Raw genomic sequence first — 17,544 nt, 5'->3', positions numbered from 1 at the left:
GTCCGGGTTGCAAAGGTGCTGACTTCCAAAGAACTGGAAAGTAAAGCAAGGAATTCAGGGCTAGGAAGAGGTTTAAGAGGTCAGGGTGTTTGAATTCCTGCCCAATATAGAATTTCTCTCAAAATATCATTACAGAAAAACAAAAGTTTTAAAAGGTGTATGTGTACACATATGCATACAGATCTTCCTTGACTTACCATGGGGTTAGGTCTCAGTAAACCCATCATAAGTTGAAAGTAGTGGTAAGTTGAAAATGCATTTAATATATCCACCTACCACTGGACCACTTTCTCACACCATACACAAAAATAAACTCAAAACTGATTAAAGACCTAAACGTGAAACCTGAAACCATAAAACTCCTACAAGAAAACAAAGGCAGTAATCTCTGGGACACTGGCCTTAGCAACATACTTATGGATGTGTCTCCTCAGGCAAAGGAAATAAAAGCAAAAATAACTATTGGGATTATACCAAAATAAAAGGATTTTGCACAGCAAAGGAAATTTGCAAATGCTATATCTGATGAGGGGTTAATATCCATAATATATAAAGAACACAACTCAACACAAAAAATCCCAAATAATCTAATTAAAAATGGGCAGAGGATTTGAATAGATATCTTTCCAAAGAAGACATACAGATGGCCAAAAGACATATGAAAAGATGCTCAACATCACTTATCACTAGGGAAATACAAATCAAAAACCACAATGAGATATTACCTTATACCTGTCAGACTAGCTACTAAGAAAAAGACAAGAAATAATAAGTGTTGGCAAAGAGGCAGAGAAAGGAGCCCTGTGCTCTGTTGCTGGGAATGTAAATTAGTGCAGCCACTTTGGAAAACAGTATGGAGGTTCTTCAAAAAATTAAAAATAGAAATACTATGTGATCCACTACTAGGTATTTATCCAAAGAAAACAAAAACAATAACATGAGGGGCACCTGGGTGGCTCAGTTGGTTAAGCGTCTGCCTTTGGCTCAGGTCATGATCCTGGGGTCCTGGGATGGAGCCCCCCACATCAGGCTCCCTGCTCAGTGGGCAGTCTGCTTCTCCCTTTCCCACTGCTCTCCCCCCAGCTCGTGTTCTCTCTCGCTCGCTCACTCATTCTCTCTCAAATAAATAAACTCTTTAAAAAAAACCCCATTAATATGAAAAGATATATGCACTCCTATGCTTAATGTGGCATTACTTACAATAGCCGAGATGTGGAAGCAACCTAAGTGCCCATCCATAGATGAATGGATAAAGACGATGTGGTATATATATGGTGTATATATATATACAATGGAATATTACTCAGCCATAAGAACAGATTGAGATCTTGCCATTGGCGACAACATGGATGGACCTAGAGGTTACTATGTCAAGTGAAATAAATCAGACAGGGATAGACAAATACCATATGATTTCCCTTATATGTGAAGTATAAAAAACAAATTAACAACCAACCACAGATTCATAAATACAGAGAAGAAACTGGTGGTTGCCAGAGGGGAGGGAGATGGGAAGTAGGTGAAATAGGTGAAGGTGATTTAAAAGGTACAAACTTCTCGTTATAAAACAAGTCATGGAGATTAAAAGTACGGCACAGGGAATATAGTCAGTAATACTGTAGTAACGATGTGATGACAGATGGTGATGGCAGTGGGCACAGCACAGTGTAGAGAGCTGTCAAATCACTCTGTTGTATGCCTGAAACTAATATAATATTGTGTGTCAACTGCACTTCAATAAAAATAATTTTTTAAAAAAGCTTTTATTTTAGAGGGGCAGATTAGAAACAAATAAACATAAACACTCTAGGAATGAAAAGGAAAAAAGGTATGAAGGAACCTCTGAGGGTGATGAAATGTTCTGTATCTTGATTGTGATGATAGCTATATGGGTGCACACATTTGTCAAAACTCATCAGACCATATTTTAAATGGGTGTTTATTTTATGTAAAAAGAGGATTCTTTTTTTTATTTTTATTTTTATTTTTATTTTTTTATTTTTATTTATTTTTATTATTTTTATTTTATTTTTTTTAATTTTTTTTAAAAGATTTTATTTATTTATTTGAGAGAGAGAATGAGATAGAGAGAGAGAGCATGAGACAGGGGAGGGTCAGAGGGAGAAGCAGACTCTCTGCCGAGCAGGGAGCCCGATGGGGGACTCGATCCAGGGACTCCAGGATCATGACCTGAGCCGAAGGCAGTCGCTTAACCAACTGAGCCACCCAGGCGCCCCAAAAGAGGATTCTTAAAAAAATAAAAATACACTAACCTACCCTAAACATGCTCAGAACACTCACTTAGCCTACAGCTGGGCAAAATCATCTAACACAAAGCCTGTGTTGATTACAATCAAGTGTTGACTACCTCGTGTCATGTACGGAATACCGTACTGCAAGTGAAAAACTGAATGGATGTCAACGTATCTGCTGTTCACCCTCGTGATCACGTCCCTCACGGAGAGCTGCATGCGGCTCGCGGCCACTGCCCAGCATCATGAAAAAGTAACCTACCACACAGTGCCAGCCTGGGAAAAGATCAAAATTCAAAGTACAGTTTCTACTGAATGTGTATTGCTTTTGCACCATCATGATGCTGAAAAATCCTAAGTCGGGGACCGCCTGTATATGCACGTGTGACACCCTTCTAGTACAGCGGGTGCCTGGTGGTGAAGACTCGAAGAGCGAGATTCACTCAGATCTTTAAGAGTTAGCCATCACCTTTTTTAAAAAGATTTTTTCCTGATTTTTCAGAAAATACCAGCTACTTAGAGAAAAATGTATAACATATATTAACATGGATAATAGATTACAAAAGTTAACATGGTGCTCTATTTCCTTCTAATATTTTCTCTGTGAGTTTTTAAAGGAGCTCAAATCACACTCTATGGTACAATTTTATAGTTTGCATTTCCTTATGTGATTACAAAGTCTTCGTAAGCATCATGTTTTAAAACTTTTGACATAATTTCAGATGTAAAGTTACAGGAACAGCAAAAAATAGTTCTCTGCTATCTTTCACCCAGATTTGGATTCCTCAAATGTCAACATTTTGCTATATTTACTTTATTTTTTATTTATTTTTGTAAGATTTATTTACTTGAGAGAGAAAGAGAGCATGTGCGCAGTGGGAGGGGCAGAGGGAGAGAGAAATGCACGCAGCCTCCACACTGGGCGCAGAGCCCCACATGAAGCTCAATCTCACGACCTGAGTCCAAACCAAGAGTGGGAATGCAAAACCGACACGCCACCCAGGCACCCCCTACTATAGGCATTCTCCCCTCCAACAGAGAGCACGAGAGACAAAGAGAGGGAGAGAGAGGTAGACAATGATACTGCCCAACCCTTAAATACTTCAGTGTGTCTTTTCTACAAATAGGGAGCTCTGTTACATAACCACACTACAATTAGTCAAATCTGGAAACTAACATTGATATACTCAGCTATTGGGTGTCTCTCATTTCATCCCACACTACTTACCACAACATTGCATCAAAATGTCTGCAAAACATTGCCCTTGACTAAAAACACGAACCCCTATTCTGCCCTATCCCGAACACCCATTCTTGGGGGCAAACATTGCCCTTCTCCTTCCTGTCTATCCTAGTCAGCAGAGTCTGAACTTGAGCAGGTTGCAATTTGTGAGTAATAACAAAAGCTTGAAAATTCTCTGAAATGAGAGGGAACTTGCAAACCAGTCTGATGTTGCTCAGTCTTGCAATTACCTGAATGTCAAGGAATCATTAATGAATCAGGCTGTTTCAACATTAGATTAATGGTTCCTTTCAACAGTGAAAAGGAGACAGACGATGAAGAAAGGGGCGTGTGTGTATTTCTCCTCCAAATAAAGGGGTGGTGGCTGCAGCCATAGGCAAGGAGGGTAAGCGTTCACAAAGAAAAGCAACCAGCCTGTGTTGTGGACTGGGACGAGGCCAGCAGGAATTCTGGCTCCCCGGGCTCACTCCCCCTTCCCCTCTGAGCTTTGTCAGGTGCCTCAGGAGGCAAGAAATGAGCAATCTCCCAGGAACCTATCCTGGAGGAAATACATCCTCCCAGTAATGCCTACTTATAATTAGGACAGCTGGTTTTCCATACACTGGGTGCAAAAAGCAAACAGATGATACGGTCAAAGAAATGTTCTTACATAAAAATTGCATGAGATGAAAAATTATACACCATATATACACTTATGATCAATAATCATTAGAAACCTCTGTCAGATATTTTTTTTTTTTTTAGATTTTTTTTTTTTTTTTTGACAGAGACACAGCGAGAGAGAGACCACAAGCAGGTGGAGTGGGAGAGGGGGAAGCAGGCTCTCCACTGAGCAGGGAGCCCGATGTGGGGCTCGATCCCAGGACCCTGGGATCATGACCTGAGCCGAAGACAGACGCTCAACGACTGAGCCACCCAGGCGCCCCTCAGATATATTTTTTAAAAGATTCACAATAATAACCTACAAGGTATGTGCACGCTCTTCCCTTTCCCATAGGAAAAACAGCCCCAAGTACTCAATGAATCTGATGTATGAGGGAAGAACAGCCTCTTAACAATGCCATGCCCTCAAATACTGAGGTGCACCTCAGGACTTCTGAGGGCAGAGAAAGGAAAAACAACTATTTAAAGCATTAATAATAAAAATACTATGTATCCTCCACTTGAGGGATGAACATCTAGAACAATGGAGATGATAAACATTCATCCAGGGTCATGAACTACCACTTGGTGAACAAAAGATAGATGAGATTTTTATTATGAAGGCTCTCATTATAGAAGACACAACAGAAGCTAAATAATCAGGTCAGATCTGGTAATTAAAAGCAGGTGAGTAATTAACAAACGATTAATAAAGGTGTCAGGATAAAATCATATTTTAACAAAAGATGAAATATATGGGAAGGTTTTTATATTTCAATTCTTATCCTTCTGTTTTGCATTTTGGTTTTAAAAATATACAAAAAGTATAGAAAGTAGTAGTGAAGTAAGTATTACCTTGTTGGCCTAATTGTAACAGAAAGTGACTGTCTGGCAGATTTTAGTAGCAACGGTAAATGAACTGAGGCCCAAGTAATTTAAACTAGCAGGACGAACTCAAAAAAGATTCCAATGTGGACAATGGTGAGCTGCAGTTTGTTAGTTAGGATCACTAATACCTATCCAGTTGGTGGTTGAAATTTTCTATTTTCTGATTGTTTTTGTCTCTACCACAACTTCAAGGGCTAAAAGGAGGCTCAATACTGGTAGTAATTTTCCATAATTAGCATTAGTGGAGAGACCTGACCAAAAAAAAAAGTCCACTGTAGTTTAATAGGTATGAGCCTTAAACCTGGTAGCATTTTAACCATTTTATTCTTTACAGATCGAAAACAAGCATTTAAACCTAAGTTTAGAATACTCGTTTCAAGGCAAAAGGAAAGAACAACCAAAAAAAGGCCCCTTTCCCTATCCTGACTTATTGCAGGCTGACAATTTCTTTCCAGATATCAGTTAGAACAAGGAGGATGCCTTAGATGGCTCATTTTAAACAATTCTCTAATTCTCCTCCAGGGGGCGAAGTTGGCCAGCGTGTCACTGGAAAAGGAAATTACTTTCAAACTTGGACTTTCGCAGAGAACTAGGAAGATATGCACGTACAAAAAGGGCCATTTCCCTCCTCTTGCTTCTTTTCAATACATTGAATTCTGACTGATTAGCAAAGCACTCCAGCCCTTTGGTGCAATACGAGGGAAGGGACTTGATTAAGGGCAGTGAGCAGAAACACTTTATCAGCCATAGTCCTGGAGTTGGCAGCCTATTCTCCTAAAACTTGAGATCAGGGTGATGCTTTTGCCAATACTGATACAGTTTCAAGGATATTACTTTTTTTTTTTTTTTTTAAGGAGAATTTTCCACTGGGCCTATTATGGCCAGCTGATGCCTACCTGGCTCCTTCGCAGGGCCTCCTTCCGAGCAACCACAAAGCTGCTGGAGGTCTGAGAGCCCCGGCCCTGCCTTCCTGCAGGAATAGTGGAACCTTTGCACCTTCTGAGGGTGTGTGGTGGCCAGGAACGAGCTCAAATAGCAATTCCTCATTGGGCCTTCGTCCTCTTCCCTGAAAGGGTTAGATGCTCCTAGGGGTACTCAGGTAAAGCCTCAGAAGAGGTCACACGCAGGGGCAAAACCTATTCTCAACATTGGAACAAACTGGAATTCTAGTATCTCGGTAACAGCATGACAGGGTAGAGGGAGAAAGACCCGGAGTGTGGGTGCCAATTCTCCCCGGCTTAGGAACAGATCTAGTTTGTGTGGATCCTGAGCCTTATACAATTTGGGGGTCTCTTAGCAGAAGAATGCAAAATTAGGACTAGCCCTTTAGCTACAGGGCATTAGAAGGGATCCTTGGAGGGGACAGGCCCTGAAGCTTGAGCATCATAACCATCCTGAGCTCCATGGTCAGCACTGCTGGTGAGGAGTGTGTTGGCAAGCAGGCGCCTGCAAGCCTCGTCCACAGAACGGCAGTGGTCACGTGGCTCAGTTTCTGCCTCAGGGAGTGGACTCGGGCTGGGAAAGAAAGTGCAAGGTGGTCGGTGGCAGGAAGTGTCCCTTTAGGTTCTGCTCCCTCTTCATCCTGCCCCAGGCACATGGTAGGTGCTCAGTAAACACCTTCTGACCAACCAGTGGAAGTGGCCCAGCTGCCTCCCCCCACACCTGTTCCTCCCCTTAAGGCTACAGCACTTCCCTTTTCTCAGGCTTATTGGGCAGGCTTCCAGCTTGTTTGTGAAGAAAGAGCACTCCTAAACTGTGTGCGGAGGTGAGTGAGTCACACCCAACATGAGAATGGGTTTCCTGCTCAAATGGGTAATTCATTCACCAAAGATGTCCAGGCATGCGTTACATACACCTCCAAATCAGTCCCACAAATAATGATGTTGCTTCCTTCTATACAGACCCTGCATCTGGCACAGCGTGGGCACGTAGTAAAAACACCAGGAGCCCAGAGCTCTACCGCCTCGGGAGTGCCCGTCGCCCCAGGCGGATCCTAGGAAAGAAGTGTCCAAGGGCACAATCCCGGTAGAGGAAACGAACCTCCTTCATCAGGAACATGAGCTCCCCCACAGGCCAGCTTGCCACCCCTGCCTGACCAAGCCTCGGCCCCCATTTTGGGTCATCCTGTTGCCTCAGACCCGGCCTTCTCCCCCTCCTTCTGATGGGAAGGTCATGTCTCCTTTGAAGACCTCCTTGGGCTCCACACAAAGGTGCCAACTCTGCCAGATTTACAGAGAACAAAATAAACCGATCTGAACTTAGAGCACCAAGCCAAATCTAGCTATGTTTGCATATTTTCACAGTCTTTGTAAAAATAATAAATCAATTTCTCCCAGTCTTGCGGCAAAATCACTCAGCCAAATCTTAACAAGGAAATGAGAGGACGCCTACAGAAATGGCAAGTTGTTTAGTTAATGTAGCTTGCTTTCGTATATGCTACAGTTTGGTATTTGTAAGCAAACCCGCACCGAAATGTTCATGTTCTTTCTTGAACAAAACAGCGAGAACAACTTCTTACATATAAAAGTGTCTTCGGGACGCCATTTGTCACAAGGAAAAAAATGCTCTGCAAATTCTCACCTGTAAAATGAAGATGTTATCATGATGGGAAGAGAATGACACCATTATTTGGGTGTTTACTGTGTGCCAAGCCTGTGCTACACATTTCACAGGGATTGTTTCACTGAGGTTTCTCAACAACCCTGTGCAGTATTACCCTCACCGTGTTAATGCAGAAATTGAGGCTGTAAGAGTAAATGACACGCCCAAGGTCGCACCTTGTCCAAGGTATTCAGTGGTGGATGTGAGGCTGGGCAGGCTGAGCTTTATTCTTAGCTCTTGAGCCATGCTGCTTCTGCAACCAAAAGTCACTTTGTACACTACAAAGAACTAAGGAGCTTTGCAAGATATTTTTTTAAAGCAGGTAGCTGCACACATTTTGATTTGTTTTTCACAAATTCCTATTTGATCAAAAAAAAAATTGCTAGAGAACTGGGCTACTTTTTCCAAGGCTATAAGAATATTTAAGAAATCGCTGCACCAGTCAAAAGCAAATAATGATAACAGCTACTATTTATTAAGCCTATAGTATGTGACAGGCCTCTGTGCCGAATTCATTCCATGATTACCTTCCCTTAATCCAGCTAGCTTATGAAGCACCTGGCAGTACCCTCATTTAACAAATGAGGAAATGGAGGCTCAGAGACTCTGTCCAAGGTATCCCAGTAGCTAAGGAAAGGTCTGAACTCTGGTCCATCTGCCTACACTACGCACCTCCTGGGTGTAAAGTGTGCACAAATAGAAAGAATGTTCTAGTTAGCAGCCTATTAGCAATTTAGTACATCTAGATATTTGAATGGCCAAATGGGAAGCACTACATCCTTTCAGGCCAAGAGAAGAACACAGGTGAGCAGCGGTAGGGGAGTGCAGTTCTGCCCTCACAGCCTCTGGCTCCAACATCATCTGGGGCATGAGGGAGGGCACAGTAGGAGGGGACGGAGGAGGGGGGAGCCACATCCTGCCATCTTTATAAACAGCCAGCAAAGAGAACATGAGGGCATAAACCAGGTTCACATCTGGATTCACAATGTTGAGTCCTGCCATGGGAACCGGTCCAGTGATGGAATTGCCCAAAATGCATTTAATACATTCTTAAGCATTTAATACATTCTTATCCCCAAAGAGATTCCAACTCTGACTCAAATACCTTGCTAGCGTGTGTCACTTGCTCATCCAGAACTCTGCCTTTACCAGAGTGTGGGGGACCTAAATGTACGGTGACCCACCTACCACCACAGCCGCCCAACCAACCTGCACATGACAAAGGAGGGCACCTTGGCAGAGAGGCCCAAGTTCACAGTGCTGGCGCCAGAGAAGGCAGGAAAAGCTGCTGACTCCAAAAGGATGCTCAAGCACAAAAGAAAAACTGCAAAAAAATCAGGGGGTTAGGGGGTGGTCCTTGTAGAGCACATTCTGCAAGCCTTGATTTTTCAGAGTTCATAAACTATGGATGGAGCCTTGATTAAAAATCCCCCTGAAGCATGGCAAAATCAGCTCTCAGAAGAAACTACGTTAGGGTCATGAACATGAGAAACAGTGGTTGAGCATGGAGTTTCCAAATGCTAGCTTTCTTTTGGGGTTGTATCAAGTGCACTTTGGTGCCATGGTAGGGAAAACCTTCCCAGAGGCAAGGTCAGAGGCTTCCCTGGGGTCTTAAAGGCAGGGTGTTGGTGGAAGCCTGCCTCTACCTGAAATCTCTGCCACCCAGGCAGATTTTCTCAGACAGGGTACACACACACACATACACACACACACTTCCGACCCCATTAAAGGGAATGTAGCAGGGAGCCAGGCTTGGCTTTGTAGAAGCAACACCTTCCCAGCAACTCCAAGTTATCTGAAAATCGTAATAAGACATTTGAGAGGGAAAGGAGGAGGTAGGGAGCTCCAATGCTTGCCCAGGTTTCAAGCACAGGATGAAGGGCTGCTTTTAGGGGTGTTAAAGAGGAGTTCCTTGTATTAGCCAGGGGTTAACAGTTCATCTAACAAGATGCTAAAGTGGAAGTTTCCACTCCAGCATCAAGATTCAACAGATGGGAAATTCCAAAGCACGGGGCCAGACCATTATGTGGAAATTTCTAAGAAGTTGAACTAGCTGGCTCAAAGATCCAACAAGAGGATATATAAACAGGTTCAGGGCAGTGAAAAGTGACAGAGGATTCTGTGAGGCAGATTCCTCAGAAATGCTCTGATTCCTACCCTTGCTCCCCAAGATGGCTGGGGTGGAAGGAGCTGGCCTTTCATTTCAAGCCTAGAGAAAAGGGTTTTTTTTTTTTTTTTAAAGATTTATTTGACAGAGAGAGATACAGCGAGAGAGGGAACACAAGCAGGGGGAGTGGGAGAGGCAGAAGCAGGCTTCCCGCCGAGCAGGGAGCCTGATGCTGGGCTCGATCCCAGGACCCTGGGATCATGACCTGAGCCGAAGGCAGACGCTTAACGACTCAGCCACCCAGGCACCCCTAGAGAAAAGGGTTTTAAAGGCAACATTTGGAAGGCTTGATATGGGTCTCCTAGAGTTTGGGGACTGGTATGCAACTCCTGCCTGAGGAACCAAAATGTGAGAGGACACAAAAGAGGCCTCTGGTGGCAGAACAGAAGGCTGGATCAGGGAAAGTGGTCATTCTCCCCCTTCCCCCGGGGGTGGGGGTAAGGGGGTGAAATAGTGTGAACTCTGGGCTCCAAGAATACCAGCTTTAGTCTCCTTAAAACAGGTTCGACCCAATGGGCTTCATGCAGCTTGAGGGTGGGAGAACACGAATGGAAACCAGAAGCTGCTGGCTGATGATTGCAGCCAGCAGAAGGAGACATACTGCGTGAGTGCTGGGAGATCCAGATGGAAAGTTCCAGCAGCGAATCCTTGAGAAAGCCACGGAAGCAGCCAGGACAGAGAGTCCATTTACCCATCAGCCAGGCTCAGAGGACCCAGTGCCAGGCAGGACGGTAGCAGTCAGGTTAAGAACCTTCCTCTCTTCCTCCCCTCCTCTCTCTGCGTCATCTGGGGAGGCCTGACGCGGTGGGCAGCTGAAAGACGGGGAGACCTGTACTGGCAAGATGGAGGGGGAGGTCTTCTCTTAGAGTGAATACTGACTGTTTATAGACCAGACCGTGCATTTCCAATTTCCAAAGTGAACGTGTATGTGCGGTGTGTGTGTGTTACTTAAAGGGGCCATAGGACTTCTTATTGCCTAAGAATAACGAGTATTTGACAGAGAGAGAGAGAGAGAGAGAGCACAAGCAGGGGGAGGGGCAGAGGGAGAAGCAGGCTCCCCACTGAGCAAGGAGGCCCGATGCAGGGCTCAATCCCAGGACCCTGGGATCATGACCTGAGCTAAAGGGAGACTGAGCCACTCAGGCGTCTCGGCTTAATTAAGTTTTTAAAAGAAAATGGAGGAAAGACACACCTTACCAAATAAACTTTAAAGGAACAGTGGGAGACAATATAGCTGGGGGCGCCTGGGTGGCTCAGTTGGTTGAGCTTCTGACCCTTGATTTCGGCTCAGGTCATGATCTCAGGGTCGTGAGATGGAGCCCTGTATCAGGTTCCAAGTCAGCTTGAAATTCAGTCTCTCCCTCTCTCTTCCTTCTGCCCCACCCCTAGCTCATGCTCACTCTAAATAAATAAATAAATAAATAAATACACCCACAAATAAATAAATAAATAAATAAATAAATAAATAAATCTTAAAAAAAGAATACAGCTGTGTCTTAATTAAGTCTCACGTCACGTGTGCAATGTAGAAGTTATAGCCAATCTTTGCTAAGCACAGATTATGTGCCAGGCACGAGACCAAGGACTTTTCAAATACTACCTCATTCAGTCCCCCTAACAACTCCACGAGGCAGAGGTTATTATCCCCTTGGACCGCTAAGGAAACTAAGGCTCAGAGAGGTTAGGCAACATTCCTAGAGTCACACAGGTAGGTAAGGAACCTGGACTCAACCTCAAGTCTGACATCTAATCCTGAACCCTTTTTATTCTCACAGATGAATGGTTTTCAGCAGACAGTGCTGACTGAAGCAGGGCAGGAACTTGGATCCTGCCCAGCCTTCCCTCTTGGGAGCCCAAAACTAGAAAACCAAAGAACAGGGCTCAAAAACCACTGAACTGCATGATCTGAGCAAACTCTTCCAACCCTGGGATTCTATGATTCTATCACCTGTGGGTGGAAAGGTGGATAGAGGAAGACACACAGTAGCAGATGTGGGGAAGAGGAAAAACACGGAGTTTGTATCCTGCATTCTCATAGAGACAGCCGAGAGGAGCTGGTTCTAGTAGGTGCTTCCATAACAGACCCGAGGTTCACAGAAGCATAGTCCTGTGTAGAAATAAGTGGTTCAGATAATGCAGGTAAAGCACTTAGCACAGAGCCTGGCACCAGAGTCAGCATTTTGGTAAATGGCAACTGGGACTGTAAAGAGTTTACACATATGCCTAAAAAACTTGACATGCAACTTAATGCAACACACTCAGCCACTGATATCACTGTGTCCCTTCCATAGGGAACTATGTTTATCATGGACACTAAACATTATTAGTTGAGCCAAGACAAGAAACAAATGCATAAGATTAAGCTGGCCAAATCTAAAACAATTTAAGTAAGCCTGAGCAATGGCTCTTAAACAGTAGGGGACCATGAAGTCCTCTGAGAAAATGATGGAAACATAACCCCTTTTTCCACTTTAAAAAAAAGTACATATACACAATTTTGCAAATAATCACAGAAGCCCATTCACTGACTCATTCAATGGATTACTGATCCACTGGAGCCCACCCACTGTCCTCAGGTTAATAGTCACTGCTCTAGATTCTGGGGATGCGATAGGAGATCCATAGGCCCAAAGCTGCCCACCCGACCCCACGGTGGGGTCACCCATCCTTCACCTCTCCATATGCTCATTGTTACTAGTCTTGATCATGATACCAACCCTGGAATAGGTAGTCAACATAACTGAAGCTGAATCTAATTTTAAACCTTTCCAGTTTAGTGGACCCCCCAATTCAGAATTCCTAAATCAGTGGACTCTGGTACCCAAAAGTTTTATCTACTTGGCATGCTCTTACTTCCTTCTTCTGATAACGAAATTCTTCCTTCTTTCATAAGGACCCCATTCTATGGGATTCTGGAGGGATTTACCCTCTCTCGAGGGCCACATGAACAAAGCCTGGCCAAACAGATACGGCTTACTGTCATCTGTGTACTTCTGGCCAGCTTGATTCAGGAAAGGAATCCAAACTGGGCCAGCTAAGATCCCTCCTTGGTATTGTTAGAACAATGGCAAGAGAGGCAGTCTCTTTTCACTGAGATCCATAGCTGTGAGGATGACGGCAATGTAACACCGATGGCTACCTCTGGTACCATGGTACGGGAAGAGCTTGCCTGTGAATGAAGTTGACAGCATTGAGCTGAGCCAAAAGATGGAGAGAGTGAAAGAGAATGGCCTGATAATATCTTTTGATCTCCTGGATACAGCTATACCTGAAGTCCATTCCAGTACAGATTTCTTAATTATGTAAGTCAAGAAACTAGTTTAAATTGGATTTCTGTTACTTGCAAACAAAATAACAAAAATCATAAATAACAATAATAATAAAATAACAAATAAGCCTGACCTAAATGAAAATAAAGCCCGAAAGGAAGTTCCCATTCCTGGGTAGTACTTGCGGAATTCTAGGCTGATCTCTGACAATGATCCTACTGAATTAACGGTTTTTCATCCTCTAATATTCCTACAGAAAGTCTAGGCTTAACCTTCTCTCACACAACCCTCTGCCCCTGACAGTTCTTCTTACCAGTGCTGCCACCAATCAGACCCTACTTCTTGCAATAAGTATCAAAGTTTCTGACCTGAAGAAGAAAGTCCCAGAAGTGCACAACAGTCACCCAGGCGAGCCCAGGTTGTAGTTTGTTAACAGCAAGCAAGTACTTGCAGGCTGCTATTCCTATTCCCATGAGATTCTCCAACTGCCCCAGTTCTCACCTGAACACTCCAGTATCAGTAGTGACCTAGAGCCAGGGGGCTCAAAGCAGAAGGAGACCTACTTGTAGAGCAAGGTAAGAGGGCCAAACAGGTCACAGTGGACAGGGTCGATGCAAATTCTGTGTATCCAAAAGCCACTCCACAGACCTAGTCAGGGTGTAGATGATTTGGGACTGGGGAGAAATAATATTCACAGAGTCCTTTCAGGAAGCTGTTTATTATTCTTTTAGAACAGGGATGGTAAGTCACTTTCAACTCCTGTGCCAAGTTTGGTCCACAGCCAGATGCCCAGGTTCAGCGTCAAGAACCACGACAACCTGTAAAGTCTAATACGGGGGTGGGGGTGGAGCACAAATATATGTATTTGTGATTCCAGCTGAAACCATTAGAGTTTATCCTTGGATTAAGTGCATACCTGGACTAGAAGGGCTTTTCTTGGGCTTTTCCTGGAGGTTACATCATTCACCTACACCCAGGACAGTCCTCATTATTCTATTTATTACAGGGATGTTGTTCACAACCTTACGTGGTCTCCTCTTAATGAGCACTTTGGAGAAATGACTCTAAGTCTTACCTCTTCCGAGTAACTATCACGCTTGCATCTTTCAGCCACTGGGCACTGTTACCTGAGCACGGGTCTTTCTGGGAGCGACTATCCAGAAGCTCCAAGGCAAGACTGGAGGACCTCACAGCCCACGTACAGGCTCTCAGCCCTATGCTAGGGGCCCAACCTTACCTCTAACTTCCCCTACCCTGCCTTCCCCCGCAAATTTCCTGCCTTCTTTATTTCATTATATTATGTGTGTATTTAAAAGCCACCCCAAAGGCAGCTCTTTCTGCCCATGGATCCTGCCCGTTTTTTTTTTTTTTTATGTTATGTTAATCACCATACAGTACATCATTAGTTTTTGATGTAGTGTTCCATGATTCATTGTTTGCGTATAACACCCAGGGTTCATTGCAGTACATGCCCTCCTTGATGTAGTGAAAAGAAGGGCCATATGCACCCCAATGTTCATAGCAGCCCACGCACTTTAATAAAACCACCCTTGTGGGGTGCCTGGGTGGCTCAGTCAGTTAAGTCGGTTTCGGCTGAGGTCATGATCTTGCGGCTATGGGATCGAGCTCCGCACCGGGCTCTGTGCTCAGTGCAGAGTCTGCTTCAGATTCTCTCTCCCTCTCTCTCCCTCTCTCAAATAGATAAATAGTATCTTTTAAAAAATAAAAAAATTAAAAAAAAATAAAACCACCCTTTTGCACCAAAAATAATAAATAAATAAATAAAATAAAAGCCACCTCAAAGCTCTTTGGAAGAAGAGAGGCATGTATATTAGATCAATCAAAATACTATAAAACAACCTGGGTGGTGAAAGGAAGACAGTTTTACAAATGCTGCCTGTTCGGGTGGCTCACTGGGAAGCTCTGGCTGAGCAGGCTGAGAAAGTGGTGGCCTTGGACCAGGAACGGCCCGAGCCAAACTGTCAGCAACTGTCTCGGTCCTCCTCCCCCTCTTCCCGCCCTCCTGCCTGCATACATCCCGCCTCCCCATCCTTCCTTGGGCAGCTGGGTGCCCTCTGGCCCATTCCTGTGTATCCCACACCTACTTTCTCTTTAGGACTCCTGGTTGTTTCCCTTTTCCAACTCCTCCCATCAAATCAAAGCAGCTCACACTTACAGGACCTTGTACTTGACATTGACAGGTTGTCCGTGGCTGATAACAGTTTATCCAAGTATCTCCTCTCTGTGGGATGAGTACATTTTAACCAGGTATTTTGAAGAGGGTAAAAATTCAAAGAACTCATTCATTAATAGTGGAATAGGCTGTAATGATGGTAGAGAGGCAACTGAATTGGGGGGGGGGGTCTTCTTGAAAATCCCAAAGAATTCTATGTGAAGCAGTTAGCACAGTGCCTGGCACAGTCAGCACTCAAGATCACAGAGGACACTAATGATGACTACTGTTATTGTTATTAGTGATCCCACCATGACTACCACTCGACTACTCCCTGCCTATTCCTCTCTCACTACCACGACCACCACCATGAAGGTAACTGCCCCTTTCTGAACACTGGCTAGCCATAGATCCATAATCCATTAATGCATTTTCATTATCTTTTATGGTTCACAAAACACTGGCACATACATCATCCTTTTAGATCTTCTTGGTAGGCCACAAGTTAAACATTATTCCCATTTTACAGATGGAGAAACTGAAGCTCAGCTAGGTTGAGTTTATAAAGTCCCAGAGGCAGAAAGCAGGAGGGTCAGGGCTCCAACCCAGGTCTCCTATAAATGTCTTTTTTTTTTTTTTTAAGATTTTGTTTATTTATTTGACAGAGACATAGCGAGAGTGGAACACAAGCATGGGGAGTGGGAGAGGGAGAAGCAGGCTTCCTGCTGAGCAGGGAGCCCGACACGGGGCTCGATCCCAGGACCCTGGGACCATGACCTGAGCTGAAGGCAGACGCTTAATGACTGAGCCATCCAGGCGCCCCTAAATGTCTTCTTCTTTCCATAACGAGTGGTGCCAACTGCACAGCAATCACATGAGAATCATCTGAGCCCTTTAAGATTCCTGGGGTCCACCCCAGACCTAATAAATGGGGAGGGCCCAGGGGAGCCTGTATTTTAACAGGTGCCTCACGTGACCCTGCTGAGCTGCTGATGGACAACCAAGCACAGTGTCCATGCTGCCTCCTGGCTGACTAAGTAGCAGCTATACTCTTGGCCTTCCGTGGGGTCCTGCAAGGAAGGCCTGGGCAGCCGTCTGCTCTGTAAAGTCAGTTTTCTACCACTGCCTAACTGTTCCCTTACCACAATCACATTTAGGTTCAAAGGAAGCACCGACAAAGCACTGGAGAGGGCAGACTAGCCAAGGTGAAGAGAGTGAAGCGCACAACCCAGCGTTTGGCGTTGAAGTAGTTCAGAGCAGGGCATATCCCAGACGGCAAGAACAGGCAGAGAAGGCCATATTGCAGAGAAGGGAAAATTCTAGTGGGCCCTGCAGAATGACAAGGGTTTCCAAGGAGGGAAGGGGTGAGGAGCACGAGGTGTCCTCAAGAGAAATGGTAAATGGAACAGTCTGGCTGGAATAAAAGGGGTGGTGGGAGGTGAGCAGGAGAGGAGGGGGCCAGATGACGGATGTGGAGAAGCCAGAGAGAGGAGTTGAGGCTGGTGCCGGGGATGATCTGAGACATGGACAGTGACAGCCTGAGAGATGAGCTGAAGGATGACCAGTGTGGCAGCGGCGAATGGAGGGAGGCTTGGAGCGCGGGCAGCCTGGCACTGGCAAGACCACCTCAGAGCCTACTCAATTGAGATGCCAGGGGGCAGTGCCAGGGCCCAGCAAATCAGAATGGGGAGAGAGGGCGGTGGGCTACGGGCTAGGCATGGATCTGAGCCCTCACTCCATGCCCTCCTTTTTTCACATGACTCAAAAACACTGTAGGATAGGACCATAAAAATGGCCACAATCCTTCCCCTCCCTGTATCCGTGTTCCTGTGGTGCAATTCTGCAGCTCCTCCATGAAGGGGCTGACTTTGTATCTGTAGCCTCTTGAATCCAGGCCAGCCACATAAGCTCACGTTAGCCACCAGAACGTGATGGAAGCAACGTTGTGCCACATCTGAGCCTTAGGCTGGAGACGTTCCTGTTTTCACTTGGTACCCTGCCCAACCCCACGGGAATATGCTCAGGGTAGCCTGAAGGATGGTGAGGCACACGTCTTAGAGTCATTGTCATCACGCTAACAGCCAGATGACTCTCAGAAACAAAGCCTAACCGACCTGGACCTGTAGCTGACTGCAGAGACAGGAGTGGTCCCGGCAGAGACCAGAAGAATCACACAGCAGAGCCCAGCCCAAACTGCCAACCCACAACATCGTAGGATAAAGACATGATTGTTATTTTGAGTTGGGAAATTTTGGCTCAAATCTCTGGTAGTGTATTTTGGGGGTGATTCCTTATGCAGCAAAAGCGAA

The 17,544-nt window shown here is 44.9% G+C and overlaps 1 protein-coding gene across 5 annotated transcripts in view; it reads right to left on the bottom strand.

Annotated features, from left to right (window-relative positions):
- Positions 1–17,544, bottom strand: part of GNG12 (G protein subunit gamma 12) — a 128,341-nt gene that overhangs the window by 58,468 nt on the left and 52,329 nt on the right. Inside the window, exon 1 of one of the 5 annotated variants that reach the window (XM_035018302.1) lies at positions 8,836–9,900. The exons of the other annotated variants lie outside the window; for them this stretch is intronic. The gene's annotated coding sequence lies outside the window, so the exon portion shown is untranslated. Of the gene's footprint in view, positions 1–8,835; positions 9,901–17,544 lie in introns of those variants that run through there. 5 annotated transcript variants of the gene reach the window in all.

The sequence above is a fragment of the Mirounga leonina genome, unplaced genomic scaffold (genome assembly GCF_011800145.1).
Source record: "Mirounga leonina isolate KUSES-001 unplaced genomic scaffold, KU_Mleo_1.0 Mir_173, whole genome shotgun sequence".
NCBI lineage: Eukaryota > Metazoa > Chordata > Mammalia > Carnivora > Phocidae > Mirounga > Mirounga leonina.
This window is presented reverse-complemented; position numbering and strand designations above follow the sequence as displayed.